Source organism: Barbus barbus (assembly GCF_936440315.1).
Source record: "Barbus barbus genome assembly, chromosome: 33".
Lineage (NCBI taxonomy): Eukaryota > Metazoa > Chordata > Actinopteri > Cypriniformes > Cyprinidae > Barbus > Barbus barbus.
This window is the reverse complement of record NC_136761.1, coordinates 17,497,536-17,512,282: the sequence shown is the minus strand read 5'-3', so window position 1 is coordinate 17,512,282 and position 14,747 is coordinate 17,497,536. Positions and strand designations below refer to the sequence as shown.

Here is a 14,747-nt window from a genome sequence, read left to right as displayed (position 1 = left end):
TCTCTCTCACCATGACAAAGCCAGAGGAGAATCTGTTCCCCTTTCACTTCATTTGTCACATGAATTTTTATGACATAAATGCCTCTCCTGGGTCTTTTCACCCAAACTCCTTGCAAGTTTACATTCAGAAAACAGAATATGAAAAAGATCTTCATCACGCACCACAGATTACGTGGCATACAACTGACATGCCATGCCCGAAAGTATACAGTATGAACACTTTACGGTCCACTGTAGCTTGAGTCCTTGTGTCAACCTAAAGCCAAATTTAAGGTGAAATTAGCCATTTCTATGTATCTAGCAGCACCAAATGCAACTGCAAAAGTAATGAAAGCTGTATAGTTTATTTTGTAGTCATCTTGAAAATATTTTCTATATAGGAAATTGTAGAACTCCTATATCTACTTGAATGGAGAAAGAATGAAATCAAGCTTACGTCTCAACAACATACACTACTGTTCAGGGAGGGTACTTTAAAAAAATTGTCATTTCATCTGCTCCATAAATAATTATTGATAACTGATATCAGAATTGTTTAAATGTGTAGAATCCACATAAGTTGTTTTTCATCAACTGGTCAAAATTTACAGCAGGGCATGCAAATTCGGTCTGGTTTGGCCAGACAGAAACTGCTGCACACAGGCTGAATGTAAATATAAGTCTCTGTAAATCCACTCTCTGACAGCAGGTGGCGCTTTATATGGAAAAGCTTAATTACAGTAGATTCCCGTAACCTCCGTGGGCAAAGCAGCGTTACGATTAAAAACACTTCCTTTAGGTATTACATGGAGCGAAGATGAAAACAAAATGCCATCGAATCGTTTCTGAAGACAGTCCTTCAGAGGTACATTCATATAATTAATTAATTCATATATTAATTTGTATAATTCCCTTAGCACTCTTTTAAAACCTCCCAGCTTTTCCGCATGATTTTCACTCGAAACAAAACTACTCTGCGTGCTGTGTGCACGTGAGACTGTTACCGAAAACTGTGCTTTATGCTGAACAGTATTTATGTATTGTGAGTTGTTCACATCGTGGTAATCGAATACAGTTTTAATGATAATTAAAATATGAAACACTAATACTAACCGTGGGGAATTTTATCATGATTTATCGTCAAACCAGTAATCGTTACATCCCTATTGACATTACAGCTGCTCGAGCACAGAGAAAATGGAGGACAGCTTACAAACGCTGAGGGCGGAAACTATAGCAACGCAGGGCTGTCAATCAACCCCCATGGCCCGGCCCTACGTAATGTGATGTCACTATGCGGTGAGAATCAAAACGGCAGGCCTAGTGAGACTGACTGTCCCTTCGTTCCATTCGGAAGGGCTCATCCCTATGCCCTAATCCCTTCAAAGGGTTTACCCTCCAGAGTGAGAGCTTCGAAGGGTTGAAGGGTGTAGGGGACCAAACAACTGTTTCTTGAAGTGCCCTTCTGCGTCATTATACGTCATCATGCAAAGAATCAACGCAAAGGATCATGCGGGCCCGAAGTGTCCATCAGTTGTACCCTTCGAAATCCTTCATTCCAAAGGGCCCTTTGAAGTGGCTAATTCTGAGCACTTCGGTTTGGAACGACACTTCAATATGGCGGCCATGATTGTTTTCACTCCGAAGTCCCCTTCGGAGGGCGATATATCCCGTTTGGAACGCACCGCTGGTTTAAAGGGGATTAAAAAATGAAGAGTGGGTGAATGGTTAAGTGTACGTCACATCGGCAACAAAATAAGGCAACATTGGTATAATAAATCATATTTCATTCATAAATTAAAATAAACATTTCAGGCTGGTCCAGGTTAAATTTATTTGTGCAGTACTAATAGGGCATACTAGAGCATAATAGATATTGTTTCAAATTAGTTTTCCAGAAGACTTCGAAAAACATGCGCTGCCTCCTTAATAGTGACAACTGGGTTTATAATGTCTGTGATAAAGCTCACTTTAGTGCCCCTTGTGGCAACTTGGACAATGCAAGAGATAGCACTCCCACCCATATCAGAATGCAACAATGTATGAAAATGAGTTTGCGTTGCTAGAAGGTTCACCTTGCACCTCTAGCAAAATTATGTGTGTCACCCAGAACAGACAAGATTAACCCAGCACAAGAGAGGTGTTCTCAACACAGCAGGAAGTGGACAATGGTCCCTGTGCTTACCATTAGCAACACAGGGGTGAAACTTTGCTTTTAGCAATGCTCTGCACTTTCCCTGCCTTAACTTACCCTTTAGGTGAGAGACTAGGGAAATTTCACTGCCTTACCAGGACAGCCTGTGAATTAGCGACAATATAAGAGCCTCTATAGAGACCGTAATGAGGAGTACTAAGTGCATTCATGCCATGCTGCTAGGAAAGCTGCCAGAGAAAGCTCTGAATTGAACTTCAGAATACAGCAGAGTCAGCCTAGAGAACCCACATGCAGGATGAGCTGCCTTAGAGAATAGCAGAAAGTCGATACACATTCACCCACCAGGTGTCCTTCAGCCAATGACGGCGGCGCAGACTGTCCTGGTTAACCCCACTGCCTGGCTAGGACAACTCTCCTAATTGAATCCGCTGAAACCTCCCTCAGCTAGATCCAATCAAATGTGTTACTAGGAACCACTGAGGATGTCGCAGATTCTGTGGTGTGAGGTCAAATGGAGTTTGCGGTCATACACGTATGTCTTTGTAGTTGTTTAAATGGGTTTCTCAGTGTGTGGTTAGTGTGGTTTCTTGTTTTAGAGAAAAAGAGAGGTCACAAACACAGATAAGTGAGTACATGACAAACAATTTCCTCCTTTGAGAAGTGCTGTCTTGAAATGGACATTGTGTGTTGAGATTCAGAACAGTGGTTCAGGCTTTCTGATGCTGTCTATTCTTCAGATGAAAGGCTGTCAGTACAGACCACTTACTCTGTCATATCCAAACAAATCCACCCCTGTCTGGCGAGTCTAGAACATCAAATGCCAGTGGATTTATTCTCCCACCCCCTCGATCTCGAGGTCCTCCAGTCATTACTCTGGATTAGCCTATGAATGCACGTACAATCTCCGTTCCCTTGGCTATGGCATTCTTCATCTGCACTCTTACTGCAGATACCGCATCTGAAACATCTGACAAGAATTTTATTTTCTATTCGAGTTCAAAGCCAGTCTTGACAATGTCGGGAATAAATAATGTGCCACCTCATTTAGCACATGCTCTCTATCGCTCATATTTTGCGAAGGACAGAACTATCAGATGAAAGGGATTTTCCAATGGGCTGCCAAAAACACGTGGATTGTTCATTTTTTATGGAAGCATCCTTAGCTATAAAATGTTTGTCTTTTATTATTTAGTCGACACTTCAAGTAGTTTAAGAATGCACAAATGCACAAAAGCAAGGAAATGAATGTTAAGCCAGAGGGAGGAATTTAATACAAATGAATGATGCCTGTCTGATAATGTTGCTTATTAGCATGCTTTTCATTCATCAGAGATGTTTTAACAGCCAAATTCAATAAAGAAATAATGTGAATCAGATAATGCTGCAAATAAGTATGAAAATAATCTTCACTGGGTAGAAAGCGGTAATAAATTGCTCAGATATTATTAAACAATTTGTGATACATATTGCAAATCAAAAATAAATGAATATTGGAAGCCATCAGATCACTGGAGCACACTTTTATCATTTAATTTGTATCCAGTGATATGTAGTGTCATGTCCCCAAGTGTTTTAAATATTCATGCATTTTCTTATCTAATTTAGTCAAGGCTGTTGGCATTCTGTGAGCCGATGATCCCAGAATATTTTACACAATCAGGCAGACGCAAACGGACCCCTGTGAAACATTAACTAGTGACAGTTGAATAAAAACAACGAATATTGTTTTGAGCAGGAACAACTAATGCAGATGGCACTGATGTGTGTTGGGGGAAACCAGACATAGCATGAGAGAGAAGAGACAAATTTGGGGAATTAAAAAGGACAAGACAAGAGGAAGAAGTGTTCTATGGTAAGTGATTGATATTAGGAAGGAAAGGGGGGAAATGAAATAAGACATTGAAAAGCAGGAGCAGAAATCAAGCATATGACAGAGGAGGGAGGAGACAGACAGATGAAGACAAAAGGACACAGGAGCTGAGAGAGTGAGAGTGTGTGTGTGTGCGCGCACTCTGGTCTATTTGTAGTACAGATAAGAGCTGCAGCAGGGTGTGAGCTGAGACAGTTGGCAGCACAGTATGGTAGGGTAGGCAAAGGGCTGATCTGTGTTTTCATGTGTGCGTGTGGTTGTGTGTATTTAGGTTGTTGGCAGGGAAGTTAGTCGGGGCAGAGGAACACATCCCTGTTCGTTTGCTGCAGTTAAACCTAACCAGTCACATTGGGCTGTTAGCTTCACTGCACTTCCACAGCCGAATTAAAGGGTTAGTTCAGCCAAACATGAAGATTTAGTTGTTTACTCACATTCATGTTATTCCGAACCCATGTGATTTTCAACTGTGAATGACCTTAAATGGAATTTGTCTGTATTGATTATGTATTTGGCATTGATTTGTTTTCATTCAGATTATTGACATCGTTGTAGCACATTTGGGGCCAGATTTACTAAAAAGCGCAATTACAAAACAGTGCCGATGGGCGTAGAAATTTCTGCGGGTGAAAAAATAAATATAAATAAACCAAAATTATTTCAAATAATTTGAAAATAAGATATGATAAAGATATCGCTGACCATAAACTGCAACTTCCTATTTTATTAACTTTCTAAAGTGTTAACTTAAGAGGAAAAGACAAATCCCAAAAACGCTCCAAATAGCTGGATCTGGCAAAAACAGAGGCTGCGCCTGCACCCTCACTCAAATCAATCTGACAGTCTCGATCACTCTGACAGCATCTCGCAGCGATCATTTTCATACCACGGAACTGTTTAAACTGAATTATACATGTCATGCAGACATTCATATGAGGAGTTTAACTGCAAATTAGTGATTCAGAGAACTAATTTTATTTTTGAACATGAAAAATTTACCAAGGTCCAGACCTCACTGACCTCATAGCTGGCTATGGGTCTGTATGAGACAGTAAACAGATGAGAAAACAGTTGTAAATAAATTATAATACATATCAATTCATTGTTATATCTTTACAAAATAAATGCATTAAAACACATCAGTCAACCAATTTTTGATGTAAAAATGAATCTGCAAATATTGTAATCTATTTTAACTTTGGTTACAATTATTTATGAAAATATATAATGCATTACAATGTAAATTAGGAATACCTTTATAATGCATTATATATAAAGGCTTCAGTGTTACAAAAAAAAACATCAAACCAGTCTGGTTTGCCTCTCTTAGCTGGTCTCCTTTGGCTGGTTTTAGGTTAATTTGGCACACTTTTCGGATGGTATGAATAGGAGGCCAGCTGGTTATCCTGCTAAACACCTGCTTGACCAGGCTGGAAGACCAAAAAATAAGTATAGGCTGGTTTAAACCAGATTTCTTTGTGACTTCAAATATGTGTGAGAGTGACATAAGCCTTGAAATACTACTGCACCTAATTCTAAGCCCGCGATTATAACTGTGCGTAAGTATGAGCAAGATTTTTAGCATGTTCGAGTACGAATGCATGTCTGTTTGAGTGTTTCCTGAGCGTGTAATGTGCACTCCATCCAGGCCAGAACCAGACTGATCTATGCTGGCAGCTCCCTCGAGCCCTCCAGACCTTGTGGGTTGAGCTTTCATTCTTCTAGTGGAAAGCAGCTGACCCCTGTCCACCCCTCTGAATGCCATCTCTCTCTCCCTCTTTCTCACATCCCTCTCACTTCCTCCCAGGCTGTTGTTAAGGCCCTGCTGTTTGGAACACTGTGTCCATGCAAAAAGTATCAATATGTCAATCATAGCTCAAGGGAGAGAGCAGAAGTGGCTGCTGGGAGAATATCTGAGCATAAGTGAGGCGCGATCACTGTCCGTGTGAGACTGAACTCGTACCTGCTGGCAAAATGCTCGATCCGGCTGTGTGTGTCCGCATGAGGCAGCCTGGGAGATGAGCAGGGCCTGTCAAAACAAGAACACACACATCTGTTGGCAAAGTAGCTTGTTACTGTATGTATGAATGCCTAGCTTTCTGGTCTTAGCCGGTCTATGAACTTGCTCAGGCTGATCTGTTTGCTTGATATAGAGGACTTTGGGTGCTTTTAGCTTGCCAGGATGGGAAAACAGATGGATGTCCAGTTAAACCAGCTGGAGATAAGATAACCTTGGCGAGGCTGGGAAACCAGCTTAATCCAGTCAAGACCAGCAAACCAACTAGGTTTTCATCTTTATCTCAACTAAATTGTTCTGTTTTTAAAGATGTTTAGATGTTGTTGTTTTTTCAGAAAAGCAAGACAAAAATAAACTGGCGTAAAAGGATTTGTGGCTCTTAGCTGGTATCCCCTCCTTAGCTAGTCTGATCCGATTGCTCACTTTAGAGGAGTTTTGGGAGTTTACAGCTAGTCAGAATGGGAAAACACTACAGCTGGACAACCAGCTGATGACCACCTCGACACGGCTGCTAAAACCAGCAAACAACCTAGATTCTTTTCTTGGTTTACCTGAGCAGCCAGAAGGCCTCCCAGCCTGATGAGCTGAAATGTAAAAAAAAAAAAAAAAAGGCCATCAAACAGCTTAACACTAGAACTACCAAGGCCGTCATTTTGACTGTTCTTTAATTTTGCAATGTAATAAGTTTGTTGAAATAAAACCCATATAACTATAATACCCTGGTCCCTGACCTTTCATAAATGTGTGTATTTTTTTTCTAGCATTGTTATTTTATTAAAATTACAAAACACAAAAGAGTTTTGAGTATTTCTACCTTGAATGGCCAAAGCGGTCAAACTGACCGTTCACATTACAGACGGCATATAATTTCAGGTTTTGCAACTTTATCCCTCGTCACTGTTGCCTAGCAACTTTGGTATTAGTTGTTTTTATATTCTATTGCTAAGCTAAAATTCCTGTTTGTAAAAACTATAGACTATAGCCTGGCTGTTATTAATAATAGCCTACTTCGATTTTATGACAAAATAGCCATAATAACAATAATATTAATAATAATGGCTATTATTATTATTATTATGCAAGTGTAATGCTATAGCTAATGCATATATGCTAATTTTAGCCACAACAAGACTGATATAAATGAAATAAAGCAAACTAATTAGTTTTTTTTTTTTTATTAGCTTTACTACCATAACAGATCCATTTATTCATGGATTATGATTCCAGTGGTGGCTGCATAGAATTGGATTCATGTGATCCAAACATTACTAGTAACTCCAGAGCATTGTAAAGTACAAAAGTAAAAATGTATTGAAAAAAATATATGTAATCATTTCCAAAATTCACAACATGTATTGTCTATAGAAATATTCTGCTTCAGTTCATATTTGTAGGCATTTAGACTTTCAAATACAACATTTTCACTGAGGTGAAAAACCTTTGCTCTCCCTCTTGCCAGACACAAAGTGAGGCATGCACATTCGGGAGCTGTGTAGTGCTTACACAATTATATGTTACAAAAAATATTGTAGTTTTTAGAGGGATGACAGACATTCAAAGCTTCATTGTAAAACCTCAATAGCAGCTTCGAATATAAGACAAAAATGGCATTCAGTTCAGTCTAGTATGAACGGTCAGAATGACCACTATATGGCCATTCTAGTAGTTATAGAATTCCGGTAGCTCTAGTGTTAAACTGGTTTAAAATGTTTATTTTCAACAGGACAGAAAATAATTGTTTGCAGTGCACTGTGTTCAGTCCCTCAGTTCTCCACTTATAAACCTTCAAAAAGAGCACAACGGCGCTTGGGTGTGATTCTCATCAGTGAAGACAGGAAGTCAGACTCACGTCTCAGAGCTCTCCACCTCCAGTACTGATTGAACGGGCAGGTATCCCCTCTGAGGGTGTTTACTAAAATACTGCTTCGAGCGGAACTTGTTCTTTAGCGTCTTTGCGAAGTCCCGCATCTTCTCGCCTGAGGTTGTCTGGAATGATTCAGAAAGAGAGAGAGAGAGTGCGAAAAAGAGCCAACGGAGAGAAAAATGAAAGAACATGAGCGATTGAGACACAATATATCCCCTTCGTAACATTCCTCCGACACACAGCCAGTACATCAGTTCCTCCACAGAACATTCGTCTTCCTCCCATCTCAATCTATCATCTTTTGAGCAGCCACAGAAAGCCGGTGCATAATAAAGACGCCCACCTATAAAACTCAGACTGGAGCATGGGAAAACCATTAAGCAAATGGCCTTGTGGTGTATTTCACTGCAGGAGATCAATTTGGTTCAATTCATATTTATTTTGCGTAGTGCCTTGTACAATAGTGATTGAATTTGAAACCTTTGAGCAAGCACAAAGCTGCCAGTTGGCAAGGAAATATCCTCTGCAAGTAACAAAGCATATGTACCGGGGTGTAGTACTCCATGATGGGGTAGTGTAGTTTCTTGCCCTTGGTAGTCCGGCCCGTCAGAAAACACGTCTGGCAGATGTCCACATTGAACTGTTTCAGACTTCGGTATCTGATGAAACATGCAAATATTGATGTGTTCATTTTAGGATTGTGAATAGATTAAAATCATGAATCTGAACTACCCTGCTGATAATAACAATTTAAGACTAGCAGGATGCTTTATGCCAGATAGTGATGGTTTAGTATAGGTCTAAATGCAGAGTCGTCATAGCACTTGGCTGTTTCTGCTGAAATAGACTGACTAAGATAACCTTTTGGTTAGGGTAATCAAGATGCCTGGTGGGGACACCAGAAAACCAGCATATAAAACACAATATTACTTATTGTACACTACCATTTAGAAGTCTGGTGTTGGTGAGATGCTTTAATGTTTTTAAAAATAAGTTTCTCATGCTTACCAAGCCTGCATTTATTTGATCAAAAATACAGTAAGAGAGTAATACTGTAAAACATTATTACAATTTAAAAGAACTCTTTTACTATATTTTAAAATGTAATTTATTCCTGTGATGGCAAAGCTGAATTTTCAGCAGACGTTATTCCAGTCTTCAGTGTCACATGATCTTTCAAAAATGAGTCTAATAATTATAATCTATTATTAGAAATGTTGAAAACATTTGTGCTGCTTAAGATTTTTTGGAAATTGTGATATAATTTTCAGGATTATTTGATTAATGGAAAGTTTAAAATAAATGATTTTTTGTTCATTTTAATCTATTAAAAAGTCTACTTTAATAACCTTATTGACCCCAAATTTTGGAATGTACATACTGTATTCTGATTAATAAGCTGTTTTTTAGCAGTAATTCTACTTTTTTCCCCTCAACTTTACCTCTTTTAAACATAAAGCGCATTCAGTTTTAATGCATTCAGTTTCACTTTGAAGGACAAAAAGCATAAATAAGAGATGAAAATACATTTTATTTAAACTAAATATAAAAAATTATATAATATAAATATAATAATTAACATATGCAACAACGATTCTTGCCAAATAAAAAAAATAAAATGAATATAAGTTTAAAATATTGTGGAAACTTTTTTGGATTTGTATCGTAAAAAGCGCTATACAAATAAACTTGAATTGAATTGAATTGAAAAGTATTCACATATTCAATTAAGCTCAGCCCTAATTAAAATCCAGTCCATTAACAACCCATGTATACTACTCCCTCTGCAGTTCTTAACTTCAATGCTATTATCTCAAACTCTTTGATCAGCTAAAAGTGGATTTTTTCAATAATTTATTTTGAGTAGCTAAAAAATAACGAAAGAGATATCTGTGCAGTCTTTCTCCAAAAAAATGACTCTGCACGACAGCAGCTCACCTGAAGCCCTTGATAGGGCACTGCTTACAGATGTAGCAGCGTGCCTGGTGCTTGGCAATCTCGGCCACAGTTACCCGGTGCAGAACAGGAAGCCAAACCACAGACTGAGGCTCTAGACTCATCCACTCCAGAAAGTGAGACACCTCGATGGCTGACTTACCTGGAGCCTAGAGGTAGACACAGAAAAGACACATGAGAAAGATAAAAATCACACAGCAACAAGTAGCACGAATCCAGATACCCAGAAGACATATTGTTCATTATGCATGCCCAATTAAGCACCAAAACAGCTTCTGGTAGCTGATGGGCACAAGCACCCTATCAGAGCATGTCCCCTAAAAGTACTCATGCGATACAGGGCAATCACGGCCCCGTGAAAGGGAAGGATACAATCTCAGAGAGGCAGCCCCTTGTTATAATGACACAGTGGGAAACGGATGACAAGCAATAACCCTGATAAAAAAGGATGACATAAAAATCTGGAACGTGCTAAATTCTCATTAAATGCGCATCGAAGATGCATTAAAAGGTTGATTTCCCTTGGGTGGACTCTGAAGCTTGAGCAGAGCTTTATAATTAACATGAGTATCTCTAGCGTGGCTCTTAGTAGTCGCTGGAGTGTGTCGTCTCCTGAGAGGGCAAGGCAGTGTGTGTGTGTCTTTAGCAGTGTTTGTAGTCTGGCACTGAGACCAATGTGTGCAGTGAGGAGTTGAGTGGAAGACTCCAGAAGTTTCACTGAAACAACAAAAGAGGATTTTCTAAACAGTCCATACCACAGGGACAGCCGAGAGTTTCCCACGAGATGGTCCATAACTTCAAACAAAGTGAACCAGTCTTTTCATCTAGACACTGCCTCATTCTTGATCTGTCATGATTAATGCAGCCAGTGAAAAAAAATGTGTAATTGGAAAGCACTGATTGGCATTTCTTCCAGAACTATAAAGGTAGACATGGAACAAATGTGAAAATAAATGAATTTTAATTACATGTGCCTGAAATGGCACACATGCTCTTGAATGGAACAGGATTTAATTAAGGGCTGGCAGACCTAAGAATGAAAGGTTTAAGGCCATTCTATAAGAAACCTGTGCCCTACACCAATTTCATAATTAGCCCATCACTAGAATGAAATGCCAGAAGGTTACGTTCCATTGCAATGCCCCTGAATATTCTGAATTACAGCCTCATAAGTGTAAAGGATGAGAAGATGTCTGAAACACACTCTTTGCAATTATATGAAGACAAACTCTTTGTAAAGCTTGATTTCACACCAACGCAATTGAACGCAACTCATTTTACACCACTGTTAATTTTAGTTTTTTTTTTGTTTTTGTTTTTAAATAAATCAATACTTTCATTCAGAATGCATTTAATTGATAAAAAGAGACAGTAAAGACTGTTATATTGTTACTGAAAAATTCAATTTAAAAAAATGCTATATTAATCAACACGACCGCTTTCAACTGTGATAATGATTCAGAATTGAGCACCAAGTCCGTATATTAGCTGCATAATTTCTGACACTTAAGACTGACTGAAATTTCAGCTTTACCATCACAGGAATACACTTTTTACACATTTTGGGGTAACAGACCTATAAATAATCTAATTTATAACAATATAAAATAACACAGTAGCTTTTAAAATTAGTTTAACTGTTGACTAGCTTCTAAACTGGTTAACTGAATAACAACACATCTGGTTTAAGGTCTATGTGTATTATTTTCTTATTTTGTAAAATACTTTTCTGCACACCAGGAATATAGAAAGACAAAAGATTCCCCAAACAGTCTAACCCGTGTCTCTGTGATGTGATCAAAACATTGCAACCAATGGCTGATGGGGAGTGTTTAGGGAAACGTTTAAAAATAGCCATTGTGTTTGCTATTTCGTTTAGTGGCATTAATGGCATTGAAATTATGCACTTCTCTTTTAATGGCACAGATGTTTGAAGGTAACTCTATTGCCCCTTGAGTATGCAAGCTTGATGTTGGCACAGTGAAGGAGAAATGCACATTTAATAAGCACAACAGGACTACAAAGTACTGACCAAGCATTTGCGTAGAGTATGTTTCTACTAAAGTCACAGAACAGCTCTTTAATCTCTGTACGTTCCAGCCCAAAAACCCAGGAGAAGCAGAGCCTAGTTAGGAGAGAGCGAGGGCGAGAGAGAAATGTGAAATGTGACAGGCAATAAAGAAGGAAAGAGAGAAAGTGTGCCTCTGGTACAAATATTTAAGAAGATTTGCTCATCACAGAGAGCAAAGGTTCTGTGTAGAGGGAGGCCCTTTCATCATCTAAACAGAAAACATATCAGAGAAAATGAGAGATACTGAAAGAGAGAATCTGAAGTCTTACCATTCGAAAGCAGCTGCGGACACTGGGCTCCACATTGCTCCCTCCAAACGCTGCCACCTCTCCGAGCTGCCGAGGGATCTGAATAGCCTCGTGCAGTAACAGGCTGAGATGTTTCTGATCTGTCAGTCCACCTGGACCACACACCTGTCTGAAAAGGTCTGAAATACACACACAGAGAAGATGTGGTTGAATGCTTCACTAAAAGGAGGCACTAGGGAAAAGGAGCTCTGTGCCAGTGTGCAGAAACCTGGAGGTGGGAAAACTCAAAATGTGAGACTTAAATGGCTTTAGGTTAAAGAAGTGTGAGGCAAGATGGATCACACTTTAATCTGTGATATGTTGGCACTGCAAAAAAAATTTATTAATTAAATAATAATAATAAAATAAATTAATCATTGTTTTTTCCAATTAATCAAAATTAATCAAGTAAAAATATAAAACTAAATAAATACTTTCATTAAAGAATATATTAAGTTTTTTTCTTCCCCCTCTGGTAAATTCTGTAACTGTTAACTAAAACTATATTTAAAAAAAATGAAATAAAGCTAAAATAAAATACAACTATTGATGAAAAACTGAAATTTAAAAAAAAAAAAAAAAAGCTAAAATTAGAAATGTGCCTTGGCAAGAAACTGAAGTAAATGGAAGTATTACCATTACTAAAACTGGGATAAAAAGACATTAAAGTTAAACAGAAATATTTAAATAAACTAATGTCAAAAGCACATACCAAAATGAATAAAACATACAATTAAAACATGAAAACATAAAAATTAAAACTAGTTTAAATATTAATACATATTATTAAAGTAAATAATACTAAAATAACACTTACAAATTGTATTTTCTTATTTTAACTATAAAGATATAAACTAAAAATAAGATATAAATAAAACAAGTTGTGATATATATTGTGCAGTTTGCTTCAAGTAAATCATCTTGTTTTAAAGATGTCTGGATTTTTTTTTTTTTCTCACTGGAAAATAAAAATATTTGATAAGCAAGCTAATCATCTTGGCAGAGTGGAGTCTGGCAAGATATGCAAGTGTGTGCATCATGCAAGCACTGGTGTAAATGTGGACAAAATGCTAACATTAGCCAAGAGAGCCGAACGGCTCAAACGGTATGTGTCATGAATCTAGCCATCACTGAGCAGAATGATCTTGACAGGAGTGCGAATGTTCTCTGCAGTGCCAGTAAAAATAGCCCCATCTAAAGTGGCTGGCACACACAGACCTTCCTGCTGTGCGGGCACACACATTCACACTCACATGTAAACCAGCCTCATACATAGTCTAGTTCAAGGACAGATTATGGATGGGTCAATCAAGGCCAGAGACCTGGATCCTCTGACTGCCAGGGCCCTCAAGCTAAGAGGCCTGACATCCACTACACTACAAGCCACTGTAGATGTAAAATTGATATAGACAGATGAACAGCGCTTTGTGCCAGTGGCTGTTGGCATGATATGAAATAAACAAAGAAATGAGAGATGTTATTTGGTCCTGGTCCCTCCTCAGCACTCACAGAATCCTTTATTGCAGCTTTGATGTTGTATAACAGTCATTGTACACTGGTGTCTCTTTTGGAAAGTATTGCACACGAGGTGTGATTATTTTTGCAATGGCAACAATATTAAATTTTTATTGCAACTTCTTGTATTTGTGACTTTATATCAAAATTGGAACTTTATTACAAAGTCTATTCTTTGATGGAAAATGCTATTTAAGCTAGTAGCTGACTTCTATTAGTCTAAGCTTGGCTGGTATAAGCTTGCACACCACCAACAAACCAGCTACTTATGGTGATAAAGCTGGATTTGGAACATGGTGACTGGTCAACCAATTAATGACCAGTTTAGACCAGCTTGTTCCAAAACACAGCTATCATCCTAAACAGGATTTTCCAACTGGGACAAATCGCAATTTCCACAACGAGGCTGATGCCCTGGGGCCATGCAGGACCTTGATCTGTACATGAGCAATAGGTCCCACTGTCTACACAATCTAAGTAAAAGCTCATATGCTTTTTACTATTGAAATGGCAAAGATATTGGCAACAAAGCAATCAAGACAGACCAATCAATCAGTGCTCATCATCTTTATAGATATAAAAAATTTTTAGTCAATGTTTGGGAGTTATGATGGTTGTATTCTAACTCGAGGATGTCCACATCTGGCTCTGACTCTTTTCCTCTAATGCTTTCTGCAGTGCACTATGCCTGGCTCTTATTTACTGGGTTCTGCTTGTGTCTGCCCTGTCAAATTACCCCCTTACCCACTCTCACAACAGCAGATGAGATTTTAGGCCACTGATGAAATTTTAAAGCTTAGAGAAACCCTGTGAGAGAAAGACTAGGACTTTGCACTGTGACACAGTCATTTTTACTTTAGTGTTACTGGACCACAGATTCTAAAAGAAAAAGAAAAAGAAGAGAAAATACCATTAAAACCATCAATTAAAATAGAAAGCAGTTATTATAAACTGTGATAATATTTAACAATATATTACTGTTCTTAGTGTATTTTTGATCAAATAAATCCAGCCTTTGTTAAGATGAAAGACTTCT

At 38.2% G+C, this 14,747-nt stretch overlaps 1 pseudogene across 1 annotated transcript in view; it reads right to left on the bottom strand.

Moving 5' to 3' along the window:
• LOC306853034 (dystrophin-related protein 2-like) overlaps positions 1-14,747 on the bottom strand; it is a 128,058-nt pseudogene that overhangs the window by 13,296 nt on the left and 100,015 nt on the right. Inside the window, exons 14-18 of the transcript in view lie at positions 12,179-12,336; positions 9,821-9,987; positions 8,430-8,541; positions 7,868-8,004; positions 5,965-6,030 (exon numbers count right to left, since the gene is read on the bottom strand). The product of the transcript in view is annotated as a dystrophin-related protein 2-like (transcript). The remainder of the gene's footprint in view (positions 1-5,964; positions 6,031-7,867; positions 8,005-8,429; positions 8,542-9,820; positions 9,988-12,178; positions 12,337-14,747) is intronic.